At 44.9% G+C, this 15,932-nt stretch overlaps 1 protein-coding gene across 3 annotated transcripts in view; it reads left to right on the plus strand.

The window, feature by feature from the left end:
• Positions 1-6,406: 6,406 nt before the first annotated feature.
• Positions 6,407-15,932, plus strand: part of ERBIN (erbb2 interacting protein) — a 190,442-nt gene continuing 180,916 nt past the window's right edge. Inside the window, exon 1 of one of the 3 annotated variants that reach the window (XM_053296275.1) lies at positions 6,407-7,435. The gene's annotated coding sequence lies outside the window, so the exon portion shown is untranslated. The remainder of the gene's footprint in view (positions 7,436-15,932) is intronic. The other 2 variants (XM_053296274.1, XM_053296276.1) reach the window with 2 other exon arrangements.

Below are 15,932 nucleotides of genomic sequence, written 5' to 3' on the forward strand. Positions count from 1 at the left end.
CTTGTTCATTAGATCTCAAACAAAAGGATGGGCAAGTTTTATCTCATGAAGTACAGACAAGCAGATGTGCTGTCAGGGTTATCAAACCCGCTGAGCAGACGAGGAGGGTCTCCACACTGTTCATGCCTGGATTCAGGAGCAGCAAGCCCTACCCTGCTATGAAAGGTCCTCCAGGCACACCTCCAGTATTCTTGCACGCATTGAACCTCTAGTAAGCTGGTAAACTCCCACGACATCATAACTTCCCCATGATTGGGCAAGAAGATTCATGTGACTGATGATGCCATGCCTAGTATCCTAGGACTTATCCTGGGACTTTCCCAGCATGCCACGGGATGCAGCAGCCACAGCACGCTGATAGCAATAGCAATAGCAATAGCACTTACATTTATATACCGCTCTATAGCCGGAGCTCTCTAAGCGGTTTACAATGATTTAGCATATTGCCCCCAACATTCTGGGTACTCATTTTACCGACCTCGGAAGGATGGAAGGCTGAGTCAACCTTGAGCCCCTGGTCAGGATCGAACTTGTAACCTTCTGGTTACAGGGCGGCAGTTTTACCACTGCGCCACCAGGGGCTCATCAGGTGCTGGAGACAGGTCTTAACGCTCAGAGAGAGTAGGGAGAGCAGGCAGTACTATCCCTGGAGAGGCAGTCCACCGTAGGGATGTGCACGGAACTGCAGCAGGGAGGCTCGAAGGCAGCGGGGGTTTCCCTTTAAGAGCAGGGGAAGGTGCACTTACCCCTACATAAGAACAGCCCTGCTGGATCAGGCCCAAGACCCATCTTGTTAGGAACATAGGAAACTGCCATATACTGAGTCAGACCATTGGTCTATCTAGCTCAGTATTGTTTTCACAGACTGGTAGCGGCTTCTCCAAGGTTGCAGGCAGGAATCTCTCTCAGCCCTATCTTGGAGAAGCCAGGGAGGGAACTTGAAACCTCAAGCTCTTCCCAGAGCGGCTTCATCCCCTGAGGAGAATATCTTGCAGTGCTCACACATCAAGTCTCCCATTCATATGCAACCAGGGCAGACCCTGCTTAGCTATGGGGACAAGTCATGCTGGCTACCACAAGACCAGCTCTCCTCTCCTCTTCAGCATCCTGTTTCGACACAGTGGCCCACGTGAGCCTGTGCCGGCATGTGCAGGCACATTGGCGACTTCTGGTCATATCTGGAAGATGAGGGCAATGGGGCGGCAGGGAGGTACGCTGCTGCCCCGATGGGCATTGAGAAACACGGACTCTGGTGGGGGGGAAAGCGGCAGGAGGGGTAAGTGACCCTCTCCCGCTCTTCAAGGGAAACTCCCACCACCTTTGAACTGGCGGAACCGCCGGTCCTTTGAACCAGTTCGGAGGCCCATAAAGGGTCTCTGAACCGGTTCCGTGCACATCCCTAGTCCACCAGTCTAATCAGAGTCCACACACACAGCACATCCAGGTGGGAGTAGGCAAATGCAGGTCCCCCCAGCCCGCCCCCCTGGATGTACCTGTTTGGCTGTGCACCATGCAAATAAGAGTCACTGGCAGGGGAATGGGTTGGCGCTGGCTCACACCCCTGAACAGCCCTGTTGGAAACCACTTATAGAAGTAAGATAATGAATGTTGTTGATTTATTTACCTTAATAATGAAACTGAATACACCTGTTGTGATAAGAAGCAAATCTGTCTACGACTTTCTTCAGATCAAAAGACTTACACAACCTTTTCCCAATACCTATGATAGCCAAATCTCTTAACTGGTCATTTGTCATGCAGTTCAGAAAATATACCAGATTCTTTTCTTTAAATACTGTATTTTTTGATTAGGACAAACTTTCTAGTCTGCTTTCCAGGCTAGCTTTCTCTTCTTCTCCAGGCAGGAAAGACTGGGATGGGGAGAGATGTGAGGACCAGGCCATCTGAAATCTGCTAGGGAGATGTGACCCTGCATCCCGCTGTACACATGGTCTGCCTTTGGACAAAATGTAAAACCGGAGTTAAAAGTGCCAGAGGTTTGAGTTTGTGGTCATCTGTATAAGTGAAACTGCGGCTTCATCACCCAACTGCGGTTCCATTTTAGCTCCCAAACCTGAATTTGAACCTTTGGTTTGTAGTGAGTTTTGCTGCTGAAACCTGAGGTTAGAAGGCGGCATAGTGTTGTTTGAATTATGCTGCCACTGTAACTTGGGTTTTGTGTGCAAGCTCCTCCCACTACCATTGAGAGACTGGCTCAGAGGAGCCCAGAAATGCTCCCGCCACTGCTTGGGAATAGGGACACCACAGTTTCTTCATTTAAAAGGAAAGGAGCACATTGATGGATGCTGGCTTTCTGCTGCGTGTTTTGGGACTTGGGTGTTCCTCAGCAAGAAAGGAATGTCAGAACGATACAGTGACAGTAGGAGAGGTGCATGACAATCCATCACTGTGAAGCTTTGTCAAAGAACACATAGAGCCCTGGCAGCACCAATCATGAAGCACATTCCACAGCACTCACATTTCTTGCCCCTCCTATCCTCCCATCATTAGATCAGGGGCCCCTGCACGGGTGTATTTTCATGGTGGCAGCTGCCTTCCACACTTCGTCCCTCCCATTTCTCACAACACTTGTGTAGTGATCAGCCACCCCTCCCTCTAAAGAGTTAACCAGCAGTGAACTCTGTCTTGACTGACAGACGGGTGAACTCCAGGGCTCAGCCAGTCAGCACACCAGGTGGTTGGGACCTAGAGAGCTGTTGCCAGGAAGAAGGGAGTTATTTGTTAGAGGAAAAGCTAGGCTAGAGGTGCAGAGGAGGACATTTGGCCATGGAGGATGGCTGCAGGAGGATAAGTGCAGCTCTTGGAAGACAGAACTGCAGAGGCTTGATTCTCAACTGGAATTTGGTGAGTTCAAGGAAAAAGGAAACTAAGGCTAGTGGCTTTGGAGGTTTAGGGCAGGAGAAAGTGGTCTAGTAAGAGTTTGCATTAGAATTTCTGTTTCTTTGGTGCACATGCTTTTGCATATTCCTGATATTGTTCTATTATAGTTTACCTGTAATAAAACACTGTAAGAACACTAGCCTAGGCCCATCCTACCTAGGGCATTGCAAAAGACTCTATAAACATTTAAGTGTGCATTAAGACAATCAATTTTTGCAATCCTACTAAGTATTCTTAACTGTATTTAGAAGCTGAGAAAGCCTCAGACAAAAGCAGTCTGTAGTAATTGAATAAAATTATTAATTTTTTAAATTTTCTTTTTACATGCCTCTCCAAGTTGGTTTTTAACTCAGAAAAAAGTGGGGTGGGGAGTGAAGGGAGATTTTCTTTGGTTCAGCAGCTATCAATTTTCTCACCATGTGTAGGCTTGCAAGTGGAAGATTTTTTTACTTGTCTATGAGTCAAATTAAGAGTTTTTTCTTTCTGTGTTATCCCACCCCAAGCCCAGAGAGTTTCTGTAGACAAAAGGGTGGTGGCGGCAGCCTTTGAACCTACCATTAATACAGAAGAGTTTTAGGAGAAGCCTAGTCAAGCAGCTCAGCAGGGATGATTCAGCATTTCTTTCCCTCACATGAGTTTGCTCTGAGACAAAGACTTTAATCTACTAGAGCTTGTGTTCTGTGCTGTGGCATTCTGGTGCTGCTCCCCTGCATGCTTGTCAGTGCTGCCATCTGGCTTGCCGCATTGGTCTCTTCTCTGGGTTGGGGTGCCCAGCAGTGCTCCCAGGTATCAGTCACATCCCTCCTGACTGATTCCAGCTGGTTGTAGTGTGGGATAGTCCTTGGCTCCACTCCCAACATCTTGTTGTGGGTGATCACCTCCTTGAACTTCTTCATGAGGTGCTGGAGTCTCTCCTTGAACTGTACTCTGATGCATTGGAATCCCCTCTGTGCCATATGCTGAGATATCCAATTGGATGTGGCCTCATTCTTGAACTGCAGCTGACATTGTGACTGGACACTTTCAGAGGTCCACGAACACCCCAGTCTCTGCCTTCCTCCTTCATTTGGCACAGATCTTCCTTCTCCATCCCCAGCCTGGCTGCTCTCGGTGGCAATGCTGGTGGCAGTGCCAGTCATGGATTGGTGAATCAGTTGTCAAACACTGAATGGCTGGATGGGACTGCATGGCTGGTGCTGATTTGCAAAGCAGGGGGTTTGAGGAGCAGGGCAGGGGTCACTAACCTGTTCTCTTGATGTGAAGGAGAAGGGAGAGGGGGTGGGGGTATCTGTGCAAGACCAGCATGGTGCGGAGGAGTGAAGTCATCAACCTCGTGCACACACAGCAAATGTCGTGTGGAAACCAGCTCTCAAGGCCATCTAAAAAGTAACAACTGTGCTTTGCCCATGGAAGGCTAAATATGGACATTATTCACACAAGCAGCTGCTGGGCAGGAAATCACACTCAATATGGACAGTGCTGAAAGATTCATGGGCATGTGGGGAACGAGTCTGGCCCTGTAATTTAATTTACATTGGCAAATTAAAGAGCTATGTGGGTGGGCCATATGTGCATTTTGGGGACTAATACCTGGTTGTGAAATCATCCCTCCCCCATCACCCCCCCACCCCCACTTTTGAGGTATTAGTAAATAACCTTATGGCCAGTGGGGCGGGAAAGAAAACCAACTGTCTTCTTTTATTATTTATTTATTTATTTATTTATTTAATATACTGCCTAGTATAAAAATCTCTAGGCAGTTTTGAAGGCCAAACACAGTTCCCCCATCCCCTACTGCTTGACCATCCTTAACTCTCCCCTGGTAGCTAGACTCTCTTCTTGAACACATCTGAAAGGGTAGTCCTTGCTTTGCAGAAACAGCAGATTGTTTACCTGTAAATGAGGTTCTTCTAGTGATCATCTGTTGGTTCACACTGGTGGGCTTTGCATGTGTGTAGAAGCTCCATTCTTGAATCTTCCAAAGCTCGTAGTCCCTGCTAGCGTTTTGGTGAGAAGTTTTGCACAGTGGATGTGTGAACAAACAGATGACAACCATAAGAACCTCAGAGGTAAGCAACTTGTTCTTCGTTGTGGTCTCTGTTATTCACACTGGGAGTGTGCGCATTGCAAGCTTTCTTCTTGGAGGAGGGAGGCAGTCACTGGAAGATGAGATACAGTACCACTCTGCCAAAGGAAGAATCATTTCATGCCTTAATGTCTGGAGCATAGTGAGTAATAAAAGAGGTAGGTTGCAGCTCCACAGTTTATGTCCAATGATAGTACATTCTTGTCAATCACTGTGGACGTGGAGACAGCCCTGTTAGAGTGTGCCCTGATCGGGGCAGGTTCAGGTTTACCTGCTAATTGGTAAGTAAGGGAAATGGTTTGTAATATCCAGTGAGATAAGGTTTGAGGAGAGGGTTGGAGACCCAGGTGTCTGTCATCATATGAAACAAATAACGATTTTGTTTTCTGCAGAGCAGAAGTCCTCTGAACATAAAATGTTCATAAAATTCCCTCCAAATGTCCAGGGTATGTAAAATCTGCTCAGCATGGGACACTGGATTAGGAAAAAAGCACTGGAAGGAGCAACAGCAGTGACCTGTGGAAAGTGGATACAACCTTCAGCAAGGTGGTGCTCTGAGGTAGGGGGTTACTAGCCACTTCTGAAGGCTGTGTCCCTGCTCCCTTTTTTGTTCACTCTGGCCTTTTACATTTTAATTTTTAAAACTGATTAAAAATGTTTTAAAATTATTTTGTATAGTATTTTGTATTTCTGGGTGTGTGAGTGTGTTGTGATTTCATGCATTATGTCTTTTTACTTGTGTGGCCCTGTTGGTGAGCCTGGCTGGGAACACGTCTCTCTGCCTTTCGAAGCATGGAATGGCACTCTCAGCCAGGCTGGAAACCCAGCGCTGGCTGAAGGGCCTTGCAAACAGGGCTGCGCGCCCTGTTCCCACATATGGCTGGCATGGAGGCGCGGGCGTCCCTGCATCAGGGGTCAAACACAGGGGCTGTGGCCAGGTAGGATGAGGTGGCTCCACAGGAGTGGTGGCCAAGTTCTTTGAACCTGTCTGCACAATGGTGGCTCCTCCCCTGAAATAAATATTTAAAAACCACTTTATTTATTTCTCTCTTTATGTCTACTTAATTTTCTCAGTTGGCTTCCTTCAGTTCTCTCAATCTCTCTCACACTCACAATAAATAAAAGATATAGATAATATCGCCTCCACCCACCATGGCTTGAACTCTCCGTCGGTTTTGCTTTTTGCCTTTTCTTTCTTTCTTTTTTTAAACACAGCCTAACCTTCCTTCCTTCCCCGTCGCCCTTCAGAGCAGGGTCATTGGCTGTTGCTCGAAGTTCCTTTCTGCGGATTGGCCAAGTCGCGCGGCCGCTCTCTTCGCCAGCTCTAGACTTGTTGTCTGGCTCCAGGCTGGAGGGATCGAGTGAGTGCAGCTGCGCGGCGCAGCCGACTGAGGGAGTGGGAGAGAGTGTCAGTCAGTCACGCCTGGCTGTCTGGGCGGCGCTGCAGTGTCTCCTCCTGGCCTGGGCGGTGGTGGTGGTAGTAGTAGTAGTAGAACTGCTCCCGCCGCCCTTGTGTGTCGTGGTGGCCGGGCGCCCTCCCTCCCTTGCCTGCCTGCCGCCGCCGCCCTTCTCTCTGGGGAGCGCGGAGGAGACACCTCTGCGAGTCACTGGCCGGCGCCCAGAGCAAGCTGCCAAGCGAGAGGGGCGGGAAAGGAAAGAGGGAGGAAGGGAGGGAGGGAAGGAGGAGGAAGGGGGAAGTGTGGAAAGGAGGAGCTGTGCGTGAGGGGAGAGGGAGGACGGCGAAGGCGAGGGAAGGAAGGAAAGCGGGGAAAGCACCGGAGACAGGACGGGCGCGGACGGAGCGGGGCGCTGGGGCTTGTTGCGCCTTTGCTCTGGGTTCCTTCTCTCCTCCTCTCGCCACCTGCCCTGGAGGTGGCGGCGCGGGGCTGCGGCAGGCTCGACAACATCCAGGGCCCGGCCTACTGAGGGGACGCTGAGGAAAGCAGAAGGCAGGGGAGGGGTCGGCGGAGGAGGAGGCGGCGGCGGCGGATTGGGAGCTCTAGCCGCGCTCTCGCTCTCTCTGGGAAGGAAGCGGGGAGGCCGCCTGGCGCTCTGCTCCGCGCAGGCACTGCGGCCCCGTTGCTGCTGCTGCTGCTGCTGCTGGTTGCCCCCAGTCAGGTCAGGAAGTGGCTCTTCAGCCGGGACTGGGCGGCGTTGGAGACACCTGAAACCGCATAACCGTCACGGCGGAGGGGGTTGAAATCCAGACCCCGAAACCTTCCACGACGAGGAAAAAGTAAAGTGGGGGGAGGGAAAAGGAAGCAAAACAAGCAGCCCGTCTTTTTCGGCCTTTCCCCCGGACCCCAAGCTTGGCGCTACCGTATTCTCCCTCGCCAGCCGCCGAAAACTGTTGCATCCTTGGGGAGAACTTGATTGGATTTAAAACATCTGGTGGTGGTCGTGGGAATCCGGAGCAGATGGAGAAAATCTGGATGCCCGAAGTGTGAGGTACGCGCAAAACAAACAAAAAACAAAACAAAAGGGTGGGGGAGAAAGAAAAGAGAAACGTGTGTTTTGGTTTTTTTTAACGGGGAAACGTGTGACTCTATGCCTGGAACGTTGGTCATAAAACATTTCTTACATACTTGAAGTCAGAGAGAGCGAACGAGTTCGTACTTCGCTTTGAGATAATGGCCTGACTTCTGCTCTCTTGCTTCTGTTTTGCTTTTTAATGTCTTTCCGGCTTATTAATTTGGCTGGTTTCCCGTTTCGTGTGTGTATGAGTATGTGCATGCGGGTGCATGCATGTCTGAGAGGGTCTTGTGTGTCTAGGAGAAATCTAGTAGAGTAATTCTTTCTTAAAAAAAAAAAAGAAGCTTCTCAAACAGAAGTTTCTTTGTTCCTTAGCAGAAGGTATTGAAGTGAAACTGCTTGATTATGCATTCGCGATCTTAAAACATGTCGTCTGTAGAGTTGCTGAACCGGTAACTTTCTTTCTTCCTCTGAAGCACTCGAGTTGCATAAAGAGCTGCGATTATTTTCCAATTATATGTTAAAACAATTGCAGACATTCTTTTTGGGAGATCGATGAATTTTTCTAATTCTTTCTACAACTATCAAGTTTCTTCATAGATTGGAAAGCCCTGCTAAAATGTCCTTGTTAGTCTTACAGATAAGTCCTCTTGCAAAAATTGCACCACGAAGGGTACTGAGGGTATTTTCTTTGTATTCGCAGAAAGCAGGCATTAGCTTTAGCACTTTTAGTTATCTCATAATAGAAGACTGACTTTATTTGCATACGTTTATGCCAAATATAGTTTATGCAGTAACCTTTTTCCTAGTAGTATCCAGAAGAGTGGAATTAGCTTGTTTCATGCTTAATATTCTTTTTGACTACATATTTTGACCTTGGTGTAATTGGGAAACAGTTGTGAAGCAGCCACAACAGGTTTCCTTATTGCTTGTCTAAGACTGAGCAGATTTTGTTGTAAAGGAAATGAAAGGGAGCATTATTGAATTACATAATTTGATTGCTTAGCAAGAAATGGAACATTCATTGATGTTCAGATCTGCATAAAACACACTTGTCGCATATACATAATCTGATAGCAATAATTAAAGCCTTGTTTGTCTATCCCAAGTAGTACTAACCAACATACATGTTTTGGTTTTCCTGATCTGTATGATGTGAGGAAAGATTTGATTTAATTTTTTAAAATTGTCAATTAAAAATGTTTAAATTTTCTGAAAACTGCACACATTTATCCTCAGAGGCACCAGAAAAGGTTACTCCTGGCCATCTCAAAGGACTGGACAGAATTGATGGCAGTGAACTTCAACTTCCTTATATGGCTTATGTTTGGCAGAAAAGCAGTGAAGTCTAAATAGAGTAATCCTTTCACAAAGAATGATCACTTCTAAAGCAGTGTTTCATTCCCAGAAATGACTTAGATTCTAAAGGAGATAAAATGTATCATTGCATGACATAGCTATAAACTGTTGTATTCATGTTTCTTTTGAACTCCTTGGTGTTACCTGATATTGATCTTGATACTCTTTCATGTCAGTTTCTTTAATAAACTGCTTAAATTAGTATATCCACCAGGTATACAAGGCCCCTTTTCAAAATATTTAAGTAAAATACACTGTTGTTTATGGTGAGTGCTTATGTTGTAAAATTCCATTCATCTCATTAATATAGTTTAGAAATGATTTGTTGCTGCTATTGCTTCTGGCAAACCAAGTTTATATGACAGTAAATTATCTGACAGGCCTTTGAATTTTCCTCCTTAGCTGCTTGGTTCTAAGCCATGCCATCAATAGTTTCTGATGACCTTTCCTAGTTTGCCCTTCTCAGCTGAATTACCTGCATGGAAGTATTTTCAGTAAACATTTGCTTGAGTATGATGTGTATTCATCAGATGTTTACAAGTATTGACTTGTAGATATTATGCTGTGTGGCTATTTAGAAAGTTATTGCCCATGTTTTGTATGCCTCTGCATCTTCAGAACTATTTGTCTTTAGGGTATAGTCTAATTCATATCCTGATCTTAAAATATATTTTTTTTGTCATGGTTTGGCAACTTATACAAATGTTCCATTTTAATTCAGTTGTGCTATTTTATAAATGTATCATCTACTTTATAGTTCTATTTCCTTACAGGAAAAAAGCAGTTTATTTTTCTTTGTATAGCGTGATGCTTGAGTAGGATTATTGCTCCCCCACTTTTTGGTAACTTCCAGAAGTAATAAATGCAGGGAAGCTGGATCTTAAAGATTTAGCTCCTCCATAAATTGTTTCAACAGGCACTTTCTTGATAAATAAGCCAAATGTGCTTTGGTAATTCAGACAAATGCTTGCCTGTACTATTCAGTGAGTCATTAGGAGAGTCAGCAAAAATAGTAAATCTATACAGTTGATGCTATAGTGCCAATAAACTGTAATTGAATAGATAGAACAGGTTTAGTCAAAACAGTAATCGAATTGCAGTTCCTACACGTAGTGGACTGTTTTTTTTTCATCACTGTCATAAGAAATGAAGTCATTAATTGACTATTCAGCAATGAGCAAATGGTTAATCAGTTTATTAAAACTTTCATATGACCATCTAGCTTCAAAAGAAAAGTTTGTTTTTTGTTGTACTGCACCTGTCCACTTAGGTTTTGACAGTAGTACATTCTTTAATGATTGAGGCAAACATCCACACACTTAAGAGTAGTACACATTATTGTCTCTGTCTAGGCAGATCAACATATGGAACTTGGTTTCTGTTCATCTATCTTTTTAGATGAAGATTCTGTGCTCAAGGCGTTCAGGCGGCAATTCAGCTTCTAGTGCTGCATTTATATAGTTCCGGTCACTGGATTAGGTACTGTAAATTCAGCCTTGCTCGGCCTCGGTAAAGTGATCAGTGTTGATGCAGTCCCTTCTTTTCAGACCTGAGGACTCGAACTGCCTTGATTGGATAGGTGTGTACAGCCGAATATATACATAGCTGGATTAGGGTTGTGTGTGCTACTATGAAGGGCCAAAAGCTCTTTCTGGCACCTGTGGGCTTTGACCAGAATGGGATTATTCCTGCCAAGGCTTGAGTTCAGGCCTCATTGTGTAATAGAAGTTAAAATAAGATTTATTTATTTAGTTAGTTATTTTACATTTTATATCCTGCTCTTCCTCCAAGGAGCTCAGAGCAGTGTACTACATATTTAGGTTTTTCCTCACAACAACCCTGTGAAGTAGGTTAGGCTGAGAGAGAAGTGACTGGCCCAGAGTCACAAAGTTGTCATGCTTGCATTTGTAGTAAAGTTGGAGTAAAGAAGGAGCCAGCGTGGTGCAGTGGTTAGAGTGCTGGACTAGGACTGGGGAGACCTGGGTTCAAATCCCCATTCAGCTGGTCAACTTGCTGGGTGACTTTGGGCCAGTCACATCTCTCTCAGCCTAACCTACTTCACAGGGTTGTTGTGAGGAGAAACTTAAGTATGTAGTACACCGCACTGGGCTCCTTGGAGGAAGAGCGGGATATAAATATAAATAATAATAATAAAAGCAGCTAGTTCCATGCTAAAACACATGAAGAATATATTTATGGAAAAATAAATAAATAAAAGAGTACAAAACTGCATCTTCCTGTATGTGTCCCTGGCTGATTAAGATAAAATATCCAAAACTGTCATAGTTACGGGACGAAGAATGATCTCTGCAAGAAGCAGAGCATTCTTGGTGAAGGCCCTGGGATTGTCAAATAGTCATCTAGAATAGGGATGTGCATGGAACTGTTGGGGGTGGCTCAAAGGTGGAGGGCATACCTTTAAGGGCGGGGGAGGGTGCCCTTACTCCTCCTGCTGTGTTTCCCCCACCGGCACTCCATTTTAAAAGTGTCCATTGGGGTGGCAGCGTACCTCCCTGCCACCCCGTGTCCTCTTTGGCTGGAAGTAACAGGAAGTACCCAGTGCACATGCCATTGGTGAAACCATTTCTGGCCACTGATGTGGATCTGTAGATCTATATTGATAATCCAAGAATTCTTCTGGTTAATTGGACTGAGTGACTATGGGAGCCCAAACTTAGTAAATGAGTGGAAAATCTAATCTTTCCTGTCCCTGGATCAGTTTTGTTGAGCTGTAGCTTTTTTGTGTATTTGCTATAGGAAACATCACTGTAACAATGGTATACCTGCAGCATACATTATTGTTGTGCAAATTGTGGAGCCACTCTGAGAATCAGAGTATTTAGCTGCATAGGATTTAGCATGTATAGCTTTACAAATATGGGTAGAATATTTTTGCAACCCACATTTTCATTTAAATGGGTATCTCATCTACTTGGAGCCTGCATCTCTTCTCCCTTTAAGGTAGTTTTATTTGCTCTGGCTTAGAATTCTTCCATATGCACCTTTATGAGAGCAGAGTCCTTGCAGGGCCAAGGAGAGACCTGTGAAAAGCAGATTATTGTACATTTGGCTCTGGTACTGGTGGGCAGGAGATGGATAGCCGTGTCACTGTGACAATTACATAGCAGTCTTTCATGTAGAATGCATGATTTAAAACTTTTCTGTTAGCTCTTTTCTTCCCTTGGAATGAAGGGAATAAAGGACTAATGGTATGTGCACAGAAACTTGCACAGAAATTTGCACAGAAATTTGAATAATGGTATGTGCACAGAAATTTGCCATTTACTGTTGTAATTAGTGCTGTAAATAGAAGTGAAAGTAACATGAAGCAATTAGTATTCAGTAGACTGGCCTTCCAATTTTTCTGTGTACAAATATGCTTTCAGTCTTTAAACAGGTCTGATTGTAATTGTATTCAAAATAAGTATTGGATTGCAGATTACTATAAAGCATTATATGCGGTGTGACTGAGTGTTTGGGATGCAGTGGCATTGAGTTGTATTGTGATGTTGGAAAGGCAGTTGATCTCTTCATTGTAGAAAGGCTACAGTAAGAAGGACGATGGGATCTACACTCCTTGATTATACTGATGGAGGCAGAGGGCAATATATGAGCCAGATGTGGAAGAGTACCAGAATCTTGACTTGAATTTTATGTTTTTTTTAACCGGCATGGTTGCAGATATGCAGAACAGAGCTAGAAGATTCTTTTTCTGGAATTCAAGTGACATTTTCAGAAGTTATTATTTCTAAGCCAATTTAATAACTTTAAGTACCTGAATGATGGGGATGCATGCTTGTTATCAGGTGTCAGTGTAAACTGAGCTGGTAAGATCAAATTTAGCAATGTCTATGGCATGGTAGCCTCCATGTTTGTCAATATTATATTACATACAAATTAACTATAGTGCTCTTCTGGGTTATTGTAGGTTTTTAATGTGGCTTTGGTGTTCAAACAAGCGATGTGTCTACTTTACCCTGTAGAAAATAAGAGGAAAAGATCAAATTATAAATAGAACTTAATTGTAGCGGGCTGTTTTAAAGACAAATATAAGAAATGTATACATCCTCAGGGAAGGTTTAAGTGTTATACAGGTGGCCCTCGTTATTTTCGGGGGTTCCGTTCTCTCCTATAGGTGTTAATACAGAAACCACTAATAATGAAACCTTACCCCTATGAGAATCTAGGGTTTAGGTTCCTTAAACTTAAAAAAGCAGAAATAAAAGGAATAAAGCTTGCTCTCCAGGCTTCCAGCTCTCCATCAAGTGCCCCCTCCCCCAACCCACAAATCCTCAACATTTTTGTGACTTTTTGCAAAAATGCTCTTTTGAGGGCAGTGGGAAGAGCCACAAAATGGCTCTGTGCTGCAAAATGGTGGCTGGAAATTGCCTTGGAAGTAATTTCTGGCCACCCAGGAACAATGGATAGTAGAATTTTGCCTATTTTTAAAACTGCAGATAAAGAAACTGAGTTTCTAAGACCCAACTGCAGATACGTGAAACTGTGAGCTGCGAGACTGATAACAAGGGCCACCTGTATATGCTCTTGATGAGAATTCTGGCACTCACAGTGTAGGAACTAGTTCACATTAGATAGTCTAGCCCAGAGATTCTCAATGTTGGGTCTACTGTTCCCTGTAAGGTGTGTGCACGTGCGTGCGCTTGCAAGCTTTTGGATGTCTGCTCAGTTCATTTTAGATCCTGCTCAGGTTGAATTGGGAAGGTCCCATTCTGAATGCAGGTGCGCACTCACTGCCTTGATACTGCCGCTCAGAACAAAACTCATTCTGCACAGAGATGAAAAAAAATAGAGGGACCACTGTTTGGGTCCCCAGATGTTATTGGACTTCAACTCCCATAACGCCCAACCAAAGGCTACTTGGGCTGTGGATTATGGGAGTTGAAGTCCAATAACATCTGGGGACCCAACATTGAGAATCCCTGCTCTAGCCTTTTCTCCCAGTTCCAGCCCAGCCATCTATACTCACTTTCCATACTGCCTTTGGTGGGAAAGGAATTGATCTTTCCTTCTGTGTTTTTCACTTGAATTAAAAATATTATTTTTCACTAAATAGCATTGGCCTCCATCTACTTTTCCTCACAATTATCTTAATTTCTGATGGAGCCTTCACAAACTGGGGATGTTGGTGGGCTCTCCGAGCAGCCCATTTCTGCCAAAAGTGACTGGATGTGCAAACTTCTACAGACATCAGTTGGATTTATGGAGATGGAGATCAAATTTGTCTTGATCAAATACAAATGTGTGTTAAAGCTCAAAGATACAATCATGAATAGGAATTATGACATATATTTATATACTCTAAACATGTTTACTATATGTATATAGAGATGAGAGATAAGTCCTGATCAGTGCACACTCCTTTCTCTCTCTCCAGTTTCTCTCTAAAGTGCAAATACAAAGATGTGTCAATATTAGAGGATTGTTGAAGGAGGAGTCTGGGCATAAGTGCAAGGAGAGAAAGGCAGAGAAATTGAAACAAAAGCAAAACTGTTTTGAACAGAATGCTACTGAACTCTTAAGGGATATGTTTATGGTTCTGAATGTGCCTTCGTTTGATTTGAGATCTCCTGAGGGAAAGAAAAACCTAGTCTGGCAGTAGACTGTAAAAGAAACCCCACTTGGGAATATTTTAATGAATTTCCTCTTCTTGTGGATGCAGAATAAGAGTAGGGGTGTGCACGGAACCATGCGGCGTGGTCCGGCACTGAGGGGGGGTCTACCTTTAAGGGCAGGGGGGTAGAACTTACCCCTCCCACCGCTCTTCCCCCTCCGGCGCTGTGGTTTAAATCGAAGTTTTTGGGGCGGCAGCGGTCCTCCCTGCCGCCCCTGCCCCCGTCATTGCGCGGAAGTTGCAGTAATAGGAGCACGCATGCGCGCGTAGCGGCATGCGTGCGCCTGTTGCCGCCGTGCGTGTTGCCTACGTCACACGCAGTGTGCGTGTGATGTAGGCGGCGCGTGCGCGCACGGTGATGACAGGCGCGCTGCTATGCGCGCATGCGTGCTCCTATTACTGCAACTTCCGGGCAACGACGGGGGCAGGGGCGGCAGGGAGGACTGCTGCCGCCCCAAAAACGTCGATTTAAACCGCAGCACCGGAGGGGAAAAAGCGGCTCTACCCCCCCGCCGGAGGGGGAAAAGCGGTTCTACCCCCCCGCCCTTAAAGGTAGACCCCCCCTTAGTGCCAGACCGGTCCGGTTCCGAACCGGTTCAGAGGCCTCCAACATGGCCTCCGGACCGGTTCGTGCACATCCCTAAATAAGATGATGAAATAATTATTGTGTTCTGATGTAGTTGCAAAAGTAATGTGAAAAAAAAATAGAAAATGTATAGTGTGTACCCTATCTTCTAAAAATGAAGCCTACACCTACCTGTCTTTGAGTAGTGACTAATATGTATAAAGGTTATATCAAAAAGCAAAAATGTGCTTTCATTAGAGAACAGTGAGGAAATAGACTCTGACTAGTGATTTAAATGCACCCTGTGGCTGTGTTTTATATTTGACTTGCAAAATGGAATACTTTTCATAGCAGCACATTTCTTAGAAGGGATAGACCAAAAAGTAACTTGAAGGCCCAATTCAAATAATACCTCATTTGCTGGCTTGACCCCACACAATAAGGTTGTGCACACTGTGAACACACACATCTCTCCCTGCCAACACACGGGGCACCTTGGGCTACATGTAGAGGAGCATGGGAAGGACATGCATGTGCATGATATGCACATCTCATTATTTGGGGCTGGGCCAGTGGACGAAGTATTGCCTGAACTGATCCGAAGACTTTCTGATTCAATACAAAAGGTATGCTTTGTTTTGAACTCAGGTTACTTTTGATTACTCAACCACTTCTTCTCATTGTGCCTATGCTCAGCCTTCCTCAACAGTATTAGAGATTTAAAACCTTAAAGGTTTGCTTCTTGTTTCATTTGTTTCCTTCAGCAGCCTGAACTTTGATTAGGCATCTTAAATATTCTAATAGGGTTTCTGTTAATGACAAAACCCAGGAATTAAAAGGCTTCATTAGCTCTGTATATAACAGGTTCCTAGGAGTATAAAATATTTTTCCACCCTTGAGTTGTTATGTTGGCATTG

The sequence above is a fragment of the Hemicordylus capensis genome, chromosome 2 (assembly GCF_027244095.1).
Source record: "Hemicordylus capensis ecotype Gifberg chromosome 2, rHemCap1.1.pri, whole genome shotgun sequence".
In the NCBI taxonomy this organism is placed as follows: domain Eukaryota; kingdom Metazoa; phylum Chordata; class Lepidosauria; order Squamata; family Cordylidae; genus Hemicordylus; species Hemicordylus capensis.